Raw genomic sequence first — 13,529 nt, 5'->3', positions numbered from 1 at the left:
TACACGCTCGTTTAGGAAAATCGAGCCGCCATATTACGCCCGTTGCCTAGTGACAAACCGCGCTCTAACCGGGCCAACGTCTCTACTAGTAACCGCTCCCATAGGATTATGGGAGAATGATCTAACTTCGTTAGACGGACATGCTGCCATCTTGGAATAGAGTACTACGCCTCCCTTACTGTTAACACAAACTGTTATACTCGATTACCACAACCAATTTAAACGCAACTCATGTTTCAGCTATAAATTCTTTACAAAAACACCTCCCTGCAACTAAAATAACCCACACAGTAAAAAAACCCACACAGTAAAAAAACCTGTCAATTTTTTCGCGCAAGTGAGTTAAGGGGAATTGTCCTGCTGTCATTAAATCGTCTTCTAAAAGTCTGACCACAACTACATGATTGAATGCCCTGCTTTTTCATTGTACTTAGGTTCTCAATCTATAAACCACTCAAAAAAGAGCCTGCTATAACTGATGAAGAAAAACGAATTAACCACTGTATCTTAATAATGAGTACGTACTGCCAAAATTAACGCATTTCTCAAGGGAAATGTAAACTATCATTTAATTAGGGCCCATATTTCATCATCATCATTTAAACCAGTTTTGGCCGTTTGGAATTTCTCAATGAGTCTTGCTTCCATTTTTAATAGTCTTTTTGTAGTTGATGGACCGTCTGGTTTCAATTGTACTGCAATTAATACTGTCCACCGGATGTCTTCTGCTGTGTGCATGTATTCTTGAAAATGCTCAACTAGTGGTGCTCCTTTGACTCCACATTTAATTCTGGAACGATGTTGTAAGATCCTTGCTTTGATTGGTTGTCCGGTCTGTCCAATGTACGCTTTATCACAAGGACATTTAATGCAATAAATCACATTTTTCGTATTACAATTGGTAAACGCATTTTGTACATGTAACTTGCCATTTATTTTAACTTCTTTAGTATCTTGTGTGAATTGGCATGCCACACAATTTCCACATCTATAATGCCCATGGATTGTTGGCAATTGTAATAAAGACCTCAAATCCTTCTTTTTTTCAGTTTGTACCTGGACTGCCTTGACCCATTGATCTTTTAGACTACGTGCCTTCTTAAATGAAAACAACGGTTTATCTATGTTCAACTCACTGATGATTTTCCAATTGCGTTCGATAATAGACCGGATTTTTTTCGCCTTAGGGCTAAATGTGATGACGCATGTGAGAGGTGCTTCTTTCACTTTCTCTTTTGGAATCATAAGAGTTTCTCTAGGTGTAAACCAAGCTCTTTTGGCTGCATTTTTAATCAATTTTCTAGGGTACCCCCTATCAATGAGTTTCTTGGTCAGTTCCTCTGCATTATCAAAGTAATCAGTTTTTTCTGTGCAATTCCTCCTAATTCTTAAGAATTGACCATATGGTAAATTTTGTTTTAGAGTACGTGGATGTCCACTTGTAAAATGTAACAACGTGTTACGATCTGTAGGTTTTTTGTACAGACTGACAGCTAGCTGGCCACCTTTGTTCCATATCCATAAATCTAAAAAATTGATTTTGGCTTTGTCTTTACTCATAGTGAATGTAAAGTCTATTGTGCGGTGATTCAACCAATCATGAAATGCTTCTAGCGTCTCGTCTGTCCCTTGCCAGATCATCAGGATGTCATCGATGTACCGAAACCAATGGGTGATATGTTTCTTAAAAGGATTGGTTTGTGAGTAAACCCATTTATGTTCAAAATAATCCATTACCAAGTTCGCAGTCTCTGGGGCAAAACTGCAACCCATTGCCACGCCTTTAACTTGGCGATAAAGCTGATCATTAAGAGAGGAGTGAGTAGCATGAAGCCACTTAAGAAAACAGAGTGTGAGATATATCCCTCAGAGAGGTACACTCTGATCAAGGGGCAAAGGGAATCTGAATCTACAACTAAATAAACCACATTTAAATCTTAATTATTCCAGAAGCTGGCATCACATCCAAAATCTTCCACTGAACAACAGTGCTGTACATCATTTGATTAATTGACAGTTGAGCTTTTGAAACAAAATCAGTTCACCCTTGATTCACTACTATTCGTATGCGTATTCACATGGTTGAGCCTTAAGACTTAACTGAAAGTTGAAGTGGCAAGATGATTCTATGTCACTAAGGATTTTGTTCTACCATCAATGGTTTAAGTTAGAAATCTAATGTATTCAGGGATTTATAGTCATAGCTCACTTAACATTTATCCAAAAGGGATTACTCATCTACAAACAATGAGTTGTAAAATGAAAAACCAGGTCTGGTGCATTGTATTCTTGCTAATAAGGTGACACATGGTAAACTTCTAATATTTATGTTTGCCCTGACAATGCATTAGCCATACAACCATGCATGCTGCATGAAGGAAGCACTGTCAATTCATTAAAATTGTCACTTGAGAGAGATTTACACGTATATTTAATTCAGGAATGGTACTGCTACCAGTACCATAAGTTGTTTTGCCAAAGCCCCAGGCCAATCAGGAATTACCGGGCTAGACTGTAACAATCAGAGACTTTCATCATTTGTGTTGTGAGCCCAAAAATGAACACAATGTACCACCTTTAAGCACTCAACCTTCAGTGCATGAAGTTGAGGAGGCAAAGGCTTCCTCGGGGAGGGGGTGTGCAGTTCAGAACTCACTGTGACACATATTGGCAATCAATAAATAAATGTCCACCCAGTCCCGCTTTTGCTCAAACATATTTTCCGAGTCACACAACACAATTCTCTACATAAAATATTAGATGGAAAGAAAAATTAGGTACCTAAATAATCAATGGGTAATTTGCGGTATGCAAGATGAAAAAAGTTATTTACCTGTGACTACAGTTCTCTAGTGTTGCCATCCTTCTTGGATCCACATCCTTGAATCATTGCCCAATATCGAGCTGGGAGTCCTATGGTGATTATACATTAGTTGTAAAGTCAACGTACTACAGAAATACACTAAAAACAAATAGCCTCACTTTTATGGCCTAAATATCTCTTGTGAAAGTGGCTGAAGCCCAACCAATGAAGTGAGAGAATACTGAACTCTACTCCCCCTAAAGGCCACCATACTTCAGATATTTTGTAGCATAGTGTGAAGGGAATGAAATGGGATGTATTCGACCAGAGAGTAGGGAGGACATATATAAATCTATAAAATATAACACTGCTGGAGAGTTGTGATTACAAGTAAGTAACTATTTTCTTCCCCAGCATTGGATCTTTCATATATCCCCATGCATGAATCAGAATAGCAAGCAGTACTTAATCAAACCCACTTAATTCACAATGCAATTACATGATAGTTTTACAACTTGAATATACGTATAATTTGTGGGGGAAGGCTCACCTTAACAGAAAAGATTTTGAAGCACTGCCTTGCCTACTGTGGAATCTCTGGATGTTTCTGAATACCATATGGTGGATCTTGCAGGTTGCTACCCTGCACACATCAGCAAAGGCACTGTAGCATTTAATGCAACTGTGATTACTACACTTCTGGCGTACTGTATTGACACTGACGTTTTTAGACAAAAATCAGCTTTAAAATGGCAAAAGGCAATAGCTGAAACAATTAATCCGATTATCACACATTGATTCCAATGAAAGTCTGCCAGAACTTTTGGAAAAAATCTGGGCTTAGTCCAAAGAGTGACAGTATGCATGAAACTTGAATGGCTTCTAAATCGTGAATGCTTGAATTTCTTTCAACCTAATGGCTGATGTCAAGGCAATTAGCAGAGCAGACTTCCAAGACTGGTCCAAATACAGAGTGTGGTGCGTTTATAGACAAGCCTAGCTGAAAGGTAGCAGAGTGATGTAAAAAGTTCAAGGCAAAGACACAGTGAATGCTTGATTTGAGGGGTACCTAGATTCTAAGGGTGAAATTAGACCGTTACAACATCATGATGTAGTGTTCTTTAAAGAGGTGTTTATTCAGCTCTTTCCAAAAATGGAGTAGGGCTGGGGCATTCTTGATGCATAAGGGGATGTCATTTCAGATTATGGGCGCACAGATGGGAAAGGCTTGTTAGCTTGGCTTTCTTTGTTTGCACTTCTTTGTCTCTAGTCTGACTGGAGAAATCTTCAGTATGACTAGAAAACTCCCTAATATTCAGATTCCAAGCCCAGAAATTGAAGGATCTTGGATTGTAACAATGACTTTGGCCCTGTTCTTTGAATAGAAGATCCTGCTGACTCCCCAGAGATGAGTGTGAGTCTTATGATGGGGAGAAGGTCAGTGTATCAATATTGGTGAGGCCATGCTAGGGCTTGGAGATAATTCTACTCGGTTTCCTCCTTGCTTAGCTGATCAACCACAAGACAATGGGAAGTGGTACAAAACGGAATGCTAATGTCTTGGACAACTGCAATCACAAGTGTATTGCCCCCTAGATTTTAGGTACACTACCTATCAGAGATCTAGTACCTGTTGTCCTCATTTCCAGAAAACCATACCTGCAAGTTACTAATAAAGTTCCATCTTTCACTGACACGGACTGCTTCATTTCTGGGCACTCCTCAGAGGCCATATAGTCTTTAGGCCTCATCACAGGGCCAGGTAGTGCAATCTGCCCCTGAGCTGCCAAAGTGTGTTTTCCTTGCCACCCTTGCCTCAGCTCTCTGTAGCTCTTCTTTTTAAGGCAGTGTCTTCTTCATGCAAAGCACCTCAAGAGCCCCTCCTCAGCAGTCAGCCAGCTCCTTTCCTTAAGTCTACTCCTTGCATATTTGGAGAATATCCAGGTTCCTGCTACTAAACCTGCCAAAGGGGAGTTGGCAGTTAGAGCCCCCAACCCTGTAGTACAGAATAGTTTCTCGATTGTGACTGATATGGGACCCTGGGATTCAGTAGAGAAATCTTTGCACACTCGATGGTAGTTTTTTTCTCCATACTTATACTAAGTTTGTCAAGAAAAGTTCTGTATTTCAAATGCCCACTTTGGGATCTGTTGTGGGCAGTTCACAACCTTTGTGTATTTCTCCCAGACTGATCCAGCTAAAGGTTTTGTCTTATAGTGCAGGATGGTAGTAGAGTTGGGAGTCTCCTATCAGGGTAAACCCAAATCACATGTACAGAAAAGGGACAAACTTCCTCACTAAATTTCTACTCAACCTATTGCGGGAATCAATTCTGAGAAACAATTGAAAGAGCATAACCTGGCTGTGCCATTATACTTCTTAAAACGTGAGAAGAAGGGGTGGTTGTTTTTCTTTTTGTGAGGTGTAAAACAAATTCTTAAATGCAGTGCACTGAAATATATTAGTAAAGGTACACAATGAAGTTAATGTTTCATGTAAGCCACATTTCATACTTGTTTCCAAGAATGTCAATGTTATAGTGTTTTGGAAATGTTATTCTTTATAATCATTTTATAATCAACAAGTTCATCATTTCAAGCATATTTGAACTAGAAGTATTTTTGTGTTCATTTTAGTTGGTTGGAGTGAAGGCCGCATTATTTTTATATGTTCTAATCTTCAACATGAAAACTTGCTTTCCAAGGCTGCAGGTGCTGAAACTTAGAAGGAGCTTGTTGTGCCCAAGAGATAAGAGAGTCTGAGAAAAGTGCTACTGGATGGAAGGAGTATGCTGGCATTGGCAGCTATAGATTTTGAGATTCCTGAATGCAAGGCTGTATCAAGGTTGAATGCCGAAGGCTTTGGAAGACTGAAGTGTTAATTATAATTGATTTGCAGTTTTATTTTTCAAATGAGAGTTTTGGTTATGATGTCATCACACCTGGAAAATTAAGATTTAAGTGTAGTTTGGTTGGCTAGAGAATCAGCTTCTTTTCGTCGTTTGCTCAGAGTGGACCTTTTTGAGGTACAGACCTCAAGCTTTCTATGTGGCTTTATGCCACCGCACCTCTCTTGAACACTTCTCAAACATTCCATTGTATTAGTTTGGTTTATTAGCTGGATGCAGTGGCTAGGGAGGAAAACGTAATTTTAGAATCCAGTCATTGCATACTTTTCTTAATTTTCTGCATTGTTGCTATTGAAGTCTTGGTCTTTTATATGTTGCTTTGATTTAATATTGTGCAACACCTTAATTATCCATTGGTGATTTTCTATATCTATACTATGGTTTTGAGACTTACTTATGTAACTTTGTCTTCGATTCGATAATAAAGCCCTTTGAATCTTTAATTTGGACTCTGTGGTTAAATGTTTGACTACTGAGTTGCACTTTAACTTATTTGAATAACCTGGTAAAATTATCTCTCCACCCCTCGGAACAGAGAAGAAAGATTCATCGGACTCCAGATAGAAAGATGGGGCCCGTGCTGTATCACAATTGAACAGGAAATAGCAGGGGAATTTCCCCACACTTTAAAATGATCCTCTGCTTCCTATTCCTCTCCAATCTAGAGTTTGGTCCACTACAGAGGACCTCAGGAATACGTTGGCCTGTATCCTCTCCAACCTTCACCCTATGTACTTCTTTGGCTACATCAATCAAACTGGATTCCTGGTTTGCCCCAGTCACATGCAGCATATTCACTCCACAAATATTCTTGTGTGCAAGCATACTAGACAGATATGAGCCATTCATGCCCCCACGTGGATAGAGTGAAGTACCCAGTTACAGGGACTGACAGATCTATTTAAAGCATGGGAGAGGCACATAGGCAACTCAACCTGGCAAGTGAGAGGTAAAAAGGTTGCTAATATCACTGTCATCTTTCGACAGTCAGGTGAGCTAATGCTAACCATGCTCAGAAAGAGGAGAGCAAACTTGGCTTTTCCCAACAGACCAAAGAGTCCTTCTCTAAATCTCATTTTGTGCCACTAAGAATCCTCAGCACATATGCATGATTTGCATGTGTGCAGAGGTGGACAAAAACAGCAGAAATTTGCTATAAGGAACTCAAAGTGCAGGCTCTCCATTGCCACGTACAGCATCGTTTTGGCTCATAGCTGTGGAGACTTCTCCCAGGTCCCAGCACATCTGTAAAAGGAATCATTGGCTAGTGTCCCTTCAGCTGACCTGAAGCAGGGTGGACCACCCTACATTGTACTCCATGCATGCTTGCTTCCCACAGAACCAACCAGCGATGGGCGATCTGGTGCCATTGCTGTGGCAAGTTATTTATTTAGAATCCCAATCAATACTGTTAGGTGGTGTCAAGATGATGCATTTCACATTTGAGGCTATGCATTTTTCCCAAGATGGTGGTACTTGTATTTTGTCCATTAATAATGCTGAATTATATATACCAGAATGTAATGTCGATACTTCACTGGATCAGTTCCTGAAAAACTGTCAAATGCAGCTCCTTTGTTACAGATGGTAAAAATCATTGTACATATTGGTACTTTTTGTGGTGGCGCACAAGACAGCAAATATGTGGAATGCATGCAAATGTCATGACTTGTGAGCTGTGTCATGGGAACCAACAGCACGATTGGGAAAGGATCTATAGCACATTCCTAAGTATGCACTTTGGAACTTCTTTTGTCTACAAATTCAGTACATGGTGTACATACTAGCATCCATTCCTCATATCTAATAGCACATTCTCTCTGCATGATCTGCAACAACTTCTCCTTCGACAGCAACAAACTGAGGTGTATGGTTGAACCGCAACTCGCTCCTTGGTCATCTTTTCGGTAATTTGATATCAGGCAACAGGCTCTTCTTCACAAGTTATTTCACCTCTTCCTAATATCATCAAATGGGTATGTGAGCATAGCCTCCACCCTGTTCACAATGTTTGTCTACCTTGCCCTCTGCTGACTGAGGCTGGTAGGGTAGTCTGTATCTCAATGCCAAACAGCTGTGACTCCACCTTCACAAACTCAGCCTCAAATTCACTTTCTTTTAATCTGGGTATACTTGGTCTGTACTCATAAATGCAATGACCAAATTGATGGGACCTCTTGAGTTCTTTAAGTAGCAAAGACCCTCCTATAGTGGTTTCATGTGATGTGCAGGTGTTACTGCAGGTGCTGCTGTTACTTGATGCTGTGCTGCTTTGTGAGAAATTATATCATGGTGGCAAGCCAACCTCTGTGTAATGTCAGCTCTGATGTGACAGTTGTCTAATCTGACAGAAACACATTTATGCCAGGGTGGCAGATAATTTTAAATATGATGGTCAGGCATCAACCACACTAATGTTGGTGGACAGTGGTCAGCCTGGAGGACAGCCTTTAGCCATAATGGTATTACACATTCACAGGAGAATCAGTGGCATGCTTGTCGGGCTACGCATTGATGGAGAAGCATATCTCTGATAGTCATGTTCAGCCCTAGCCATGATATATTTTGCCCGTCACTCTGGAGCATGGAGGTAAGTTGCTGGGGTAGGGTAGGTATGGTGGATGACTGTTAGGAGGATGAATAGATGTTAGAAAGTTCGCAGAACAGTTAGGCTGGAGCACAATAGGAGAATGGTAAGAGTGAGGCCAATCTAATAGCATAAAGATGAAAGTACCAGAGAATTGTGGAGGACTCAAAGAGAGGGAGTCGGGATGCTAGGGCATGAGGAGGTAGTTAGAATGCAGAGGAAGGTAGCACAATGTGAGAGCAACCAGAGGAGGCAGGAAAGAAAAGAGTGTGAAGGGTAAGAAAGAGGCAGATAGGTTATATTGGAAAGGGCTGTTGCAGTGGAAGCAATAAGAGATGATTAGAGGACTAGGAGTCTGTTGAAGGGGTGAGGATGGGAGAAATGATGTAATGCTCTGTCATGGACATAGAAGAGGACATGGGAGCATTTGGATGAGATGCAGAGGTTCTGTCTGGTGTGGGCCATCACAGAGTTGGACATAAGATCAGTAGGAAAATTAAAGCTTATGGAGTACACCAACAAAGGAGCACCCAAAGAAGCCTTAAGGTTTTATTAAGAATTTGGCTGACAGGGTACTCTGCCAAAAAAGTGGTGACATTTCCTGTTGACATAACTTGTGGTTCCCCTGCCCTATTAAATAAGAGGAACCACCATATTTCTGACAGCATAGTCTACACTGGCTTCGCTGGTGGAACCTTTTGACAGAAGTTCTGGCTGACATTGAGAAGGTGGTCAATTCATGTCGGAGCATCAGCCCCATTGAGTGCAGAAATGTTGCCATAACTTTCTCCTGTTCAAGACTGCCAGGGAAGGCCTGGCTGCCCAGAACAGGAGATGGGATTAATGACTGGCCATAAGCTGGGACATAAATCTCAGTGTGGCAGGGCATTAATGTTTTGTTTTTCAACAACAAACTCCTCTTTATAGTTTTGTATTTTAAAAACCAAGAACTTTGTTGTGCGGGCACAGTGAACATAGAGATCGCACTAACACAATTTCAGTGCCTCCAGTGAAGCTACTGTAGTGGCCACTCTCCTGAAGTCACAGATGCCTCTGCTTTCCTGCAAGCGACTTCTAAATATGGTGTGCTATACTCTGTCATGACAGCAGAGTACATCTCTCGCTAACCTGGTGAAATGAAGTACAGCCTATCATACTTTAATTTAGGACCTAAGGACCTGATGTACAAATACTATGGCCCTCATTCTGACCTTGGCGGTCGGCGGAGAGGCTGCGGTCGGACCGCGAACAGACCGGCGGTCAGAAAAATGGCATTCTGACCGCGGCGGTCACCGCCGCGATCGACCGCCACTTCCCCACTCCGACCGCCACGGCGGTCATGACCGCCGGGCTGGAGTTTGCGCACTCCGGCCCGGCGGTCGTCCCAAGACCGCCAACGGTATCATGACCCTGCCTACCGCCGCGGTTTCTGGCGGTCGGGAACCGCCATGCGAACCATGGCGGTAAGCACTATCGGGGCCAGGGAATTCCTTCCCTGGCACTGATAGGGGTCTCCCCCACCCCCCACTACCCACCCGAGTCCTCCCCCCACACCCTCCACCCCCCTGCCATCCCCCAGAGGTGGTACGAACCCCCTCCCCACCCCCACCCCGACATGCACATACATGCACCCCGACATGCACACACCCCCAACATGCACATATACACACCCCCTACACACACATACACAACAGGGACACATACCCGCACACATACATGCAGACATGCGCACCTGCCGAACAGCACGCATTACCCATAGACACAGCAGCACCCCCCGCCCGCATACACGCACTCACACACCCCCTCTACACACTCACACGCACACCCCCATGCACGCCCACATCACACAACACCCCCCCTCCCCCTCCCCTCACGGACGGTCAACTTACCTTGTGCGTTGGTCCTCCGGGAGGCGACGGGAGCCATGGGGAGGTGACCGCCAACAGAACACTGCCAACAGAAGACCGCCACACAGATATGTGGGTCGTAATTCTGTGGGCGGTGTTCTGCTGGCGTGGCGGTGGAGGTTGACCAGTCTCCACTTTTCCGCCGACCGCCAGTGTGGCTGCTGGCGGTTTCCCGGCGGAACGCTCCCAGCGGTCGGAATGCGCACAGCGGCATACCGCCGCGGTCGGCGGTCTTCACCGCGGCGGTAACTCGGCGGTCTCGCGAAAAGACCGCCAAGGTCAGAATGAGGGCCTATGTTTGTAAAACGTGGTCGCAAATTGTGCACTGACATTTTGCTAATGCAATCTGATTTTGCAAACCGACCAATGTACAAATAGGTCAGTTCACAAAATAATAAATCACAGCGGATCGCAGAATGAATTGGCTAATTAATATTAATTAGGCAGATCGCAATTTGATACCCTCTGTCACTGGCTACAGTCACATGGATGGTGACCTGCAAGAGACAGCAACCACCATTCCTGTGATTCCTATTAAAAAACTGAAAACGTTTGTTTGAATCATAAAGAATTCAATAAAGGAACCACGGCTGCTTTAAAAAGAAAATGTTTTCTGTTTTGGAAAACTTTAGAGAGTAGGAGCAGTGGTCTCTCAGACTGCCTACTCTCCCTGAAGCACCCTACACTGATTCCAAAGAGGGCAGTGAGTCCATAAGGGAACCCTTACCATTTTCAAATCTGTTATCACTCCAAGTTGGGAGTTGGTATTAGTTCAATGGTTTGCCATCAGATTCACAGTAACCACCAATTGATACATACCTCAGCGACACACAGTTTGGAAGGAATGCTCTTAACACACCCCTTTCAAATTGTGATTCTTTTTGAGTTTCCAATTTTGCGATTTGGAAAAAGTTTTCTGAATCACAAAATGGGGTTAGTATATCAGACAAAGTGACCTAGTGGTTGCAAACACTGTAATTTAGGGGTTGTGACTGCTAAATCACTATTGTACATCAAGCCTTAATCTTCCCATACAGAGGTGGCACACGGGCAACCCATGCATTTCAAAAATACTGCCAGCTAAGTACGAACCATGGATTCCAGCTAAAAGCATAGTAAGTGCAAACCACATAACAACCTAGCTTCCAAAGTCACAAAGTAATTAAGCATTGATGCAGTCCATCTACAGTGGCAAAATAACTTTCAGGAAGCCCCAGCATCAAGAAGCACTGGGGCATTAAGTCTGTGAAGTCCACCTAAAAGTGACAAAGTTACAAACTAAACCTTGCAAAAACCCTCAGGGATAGAATCTAAAGAACTCAGCAAATAATTTAAAATAATTTAAAATAATTTAAACAAGAAGCAGTGCAGGTGCAACACCCTGGAGGACTTTCCCAAACCATAAAGTAGTTGAGAGTCTACAGTTACAGCTCTCAGGAAGTTGCACTGACTAAAACCACTAAGGAATAAATTCTAGAGACCGCCTTGCAACACTGTAGGAAAAGCCAAGAACAAGAAATACGCTTCTGGTCGCAGACGGAGAACGGGCAGTCAAAGGTTTGGCCATTTGAACAGGGGCGGCTCCTCCTTTAGGGCAGAGGAGCGTTGTCCTCCCTGCCAGCAGCGGCAGCTGCAAAACCGTTAGCAGAAAACGATAATAAACTGAGTTTATTATTGTTTTCTGGTAAAGGGGCGAGTCACGGGTGACGAACAGTGAGGGGGAGCGCACAGCATTTCCCCTCACTGTGCATGTATGTTTGGCCGGCCATGTCGGCCGGCCAAACACACGTGCACAGTAGACTTTCTCCAGCCCAGCAACACAGTTGCCGGGCTCAAGAGAGCCTGCACGGCTCCCAGTCTACCTGGGAGCGCCCTGGCTTGGCGCTCCCAGCCAATCCTGCCGCTGCTCCGAGCAGCATCAGGATTGGCCACAGGTCAGGCTTGGAGCCTGTGCCTTCAGCCTGCAACAATGGAGAGGAGTGGCATAGCAGCGAGTGAAAGTAAGTGGTTGTTTGTGAGCTGCTACTACATTTGACTGCCTACCTGATTTAGACTGTGCTGTTAAATGGCCAGTAAGTGGTAAGAGGCATTGAAAACTGTAAAATGACCACCACCACCCCTACCCCCCCACTATAGGAGATAACTTCCATGGTGCTGGGGTCGTTATTTTTTATATAAAAAAAATCCTTCTTTGGGATTTTGTTTCTGAAATTAAAAAACAGGTTAAAAGTTTGGAAAGTACCGTTGTGTTGCCAGAGCTGTCTGTCAAACTTATAATTGACAGGAATCGCCATGACGGCAGTTCCTGCCAATGTACAAGATATACGCTGAGCGGGTGGACATCTCTAGATTCAGAGGAGGGTTACTCCATCAGGGTGATTCAGTATTTTACTCCATCTCTTTGACGGAGTATAGACTGTCCTCTGCAGTGTAAATCGGTCGTAAGAGGTTAAGAGGCTATAGAGTCCACCTAGAAGTAGTGTATAACAACACAAAGCAAGAAGAAATATCCCAAAACCTAGAGAGAGAACTACTATGGAACATACAAATCACTTTAAGAGTCTTAGAGATCCAGCTAGAAGAAGAGCAGCAAGGCGCAACCCGCAGGAAGACAAGTATTAAAAAAACACCAGATTATATAAGAGTCTGTGGGGAACTTCAAAAAGTGCTATAGGTCCGACTCTCCAGAAGAGGCATTTTCTGAAAGTTATCAAGTTGTTAAAACCTTTATAGTCCACCTGAAAGCAGCATATCCACATTAAGCCTACGCTTCTGAAGCCACAATGGAAGTGTCCAAAGACCTAACCCACAGCAAAGACACAATTTCAATACCACCAAGTAACGTAAGAGTATTTGGGGTCCATCTACAAAACAATAGTGTAGAAATAACCCACAGGAAGTTACGGGTTCTAAAAAACACTATGGGGGTCATTCCGACCCTGGCGGTCATGGACCGCCAGGGCCGGGGTTGGAGGATGCACCGCCAACAGGCTGGCGGTGCATCAAGGGCAATTCTGACCGCGGCGGTAAAGCCGCGGTCAGAAAAGGGAAACCGGCGGTTTCCCGCCGGTTTTCCCCTGCCCCTGTGAATCCTCCACGGCGGCGCTGCAAGCAGCGCCGCCATGTGGATTCCGACCCCCTTCCCGCCAGCCTGGTTCTGGCGGTTTTCACCGCCAGAACCAGGCTGGCGGGAACGGGTGTCATGGGGCCCCTGGGGGGCCCTGCAGTGCCCATGCCAATGGCATGGGCACTGCAGGGGCCCCCTAAGAGGGCCCCACATTGATTTTCAGTGTCTGCCTAGCAGACACTGAAAATTGCAACGGG

The sequence above is a fragment of the Pleurodeles waltl genome, chromosome 4_2 (assembly GCF_031143425.1).
Source record: "Pleurodeles waltl isolate 20211129_DDA chromosome 4_2, aPleWal1.hap1.20221129, whole genome shotgun sequence".
Taxonomy (NCBI): Eukaryota; Metazoa; Chordata; class Amphibia; order Caudata; family Salamandridae; genus Pleurodeles; species Pleurodeles waltl.
The sequence above is the reverse complement of the archived record's forward strand: the minus strand, read 5'-3'. Positions refer to the sequence as shown.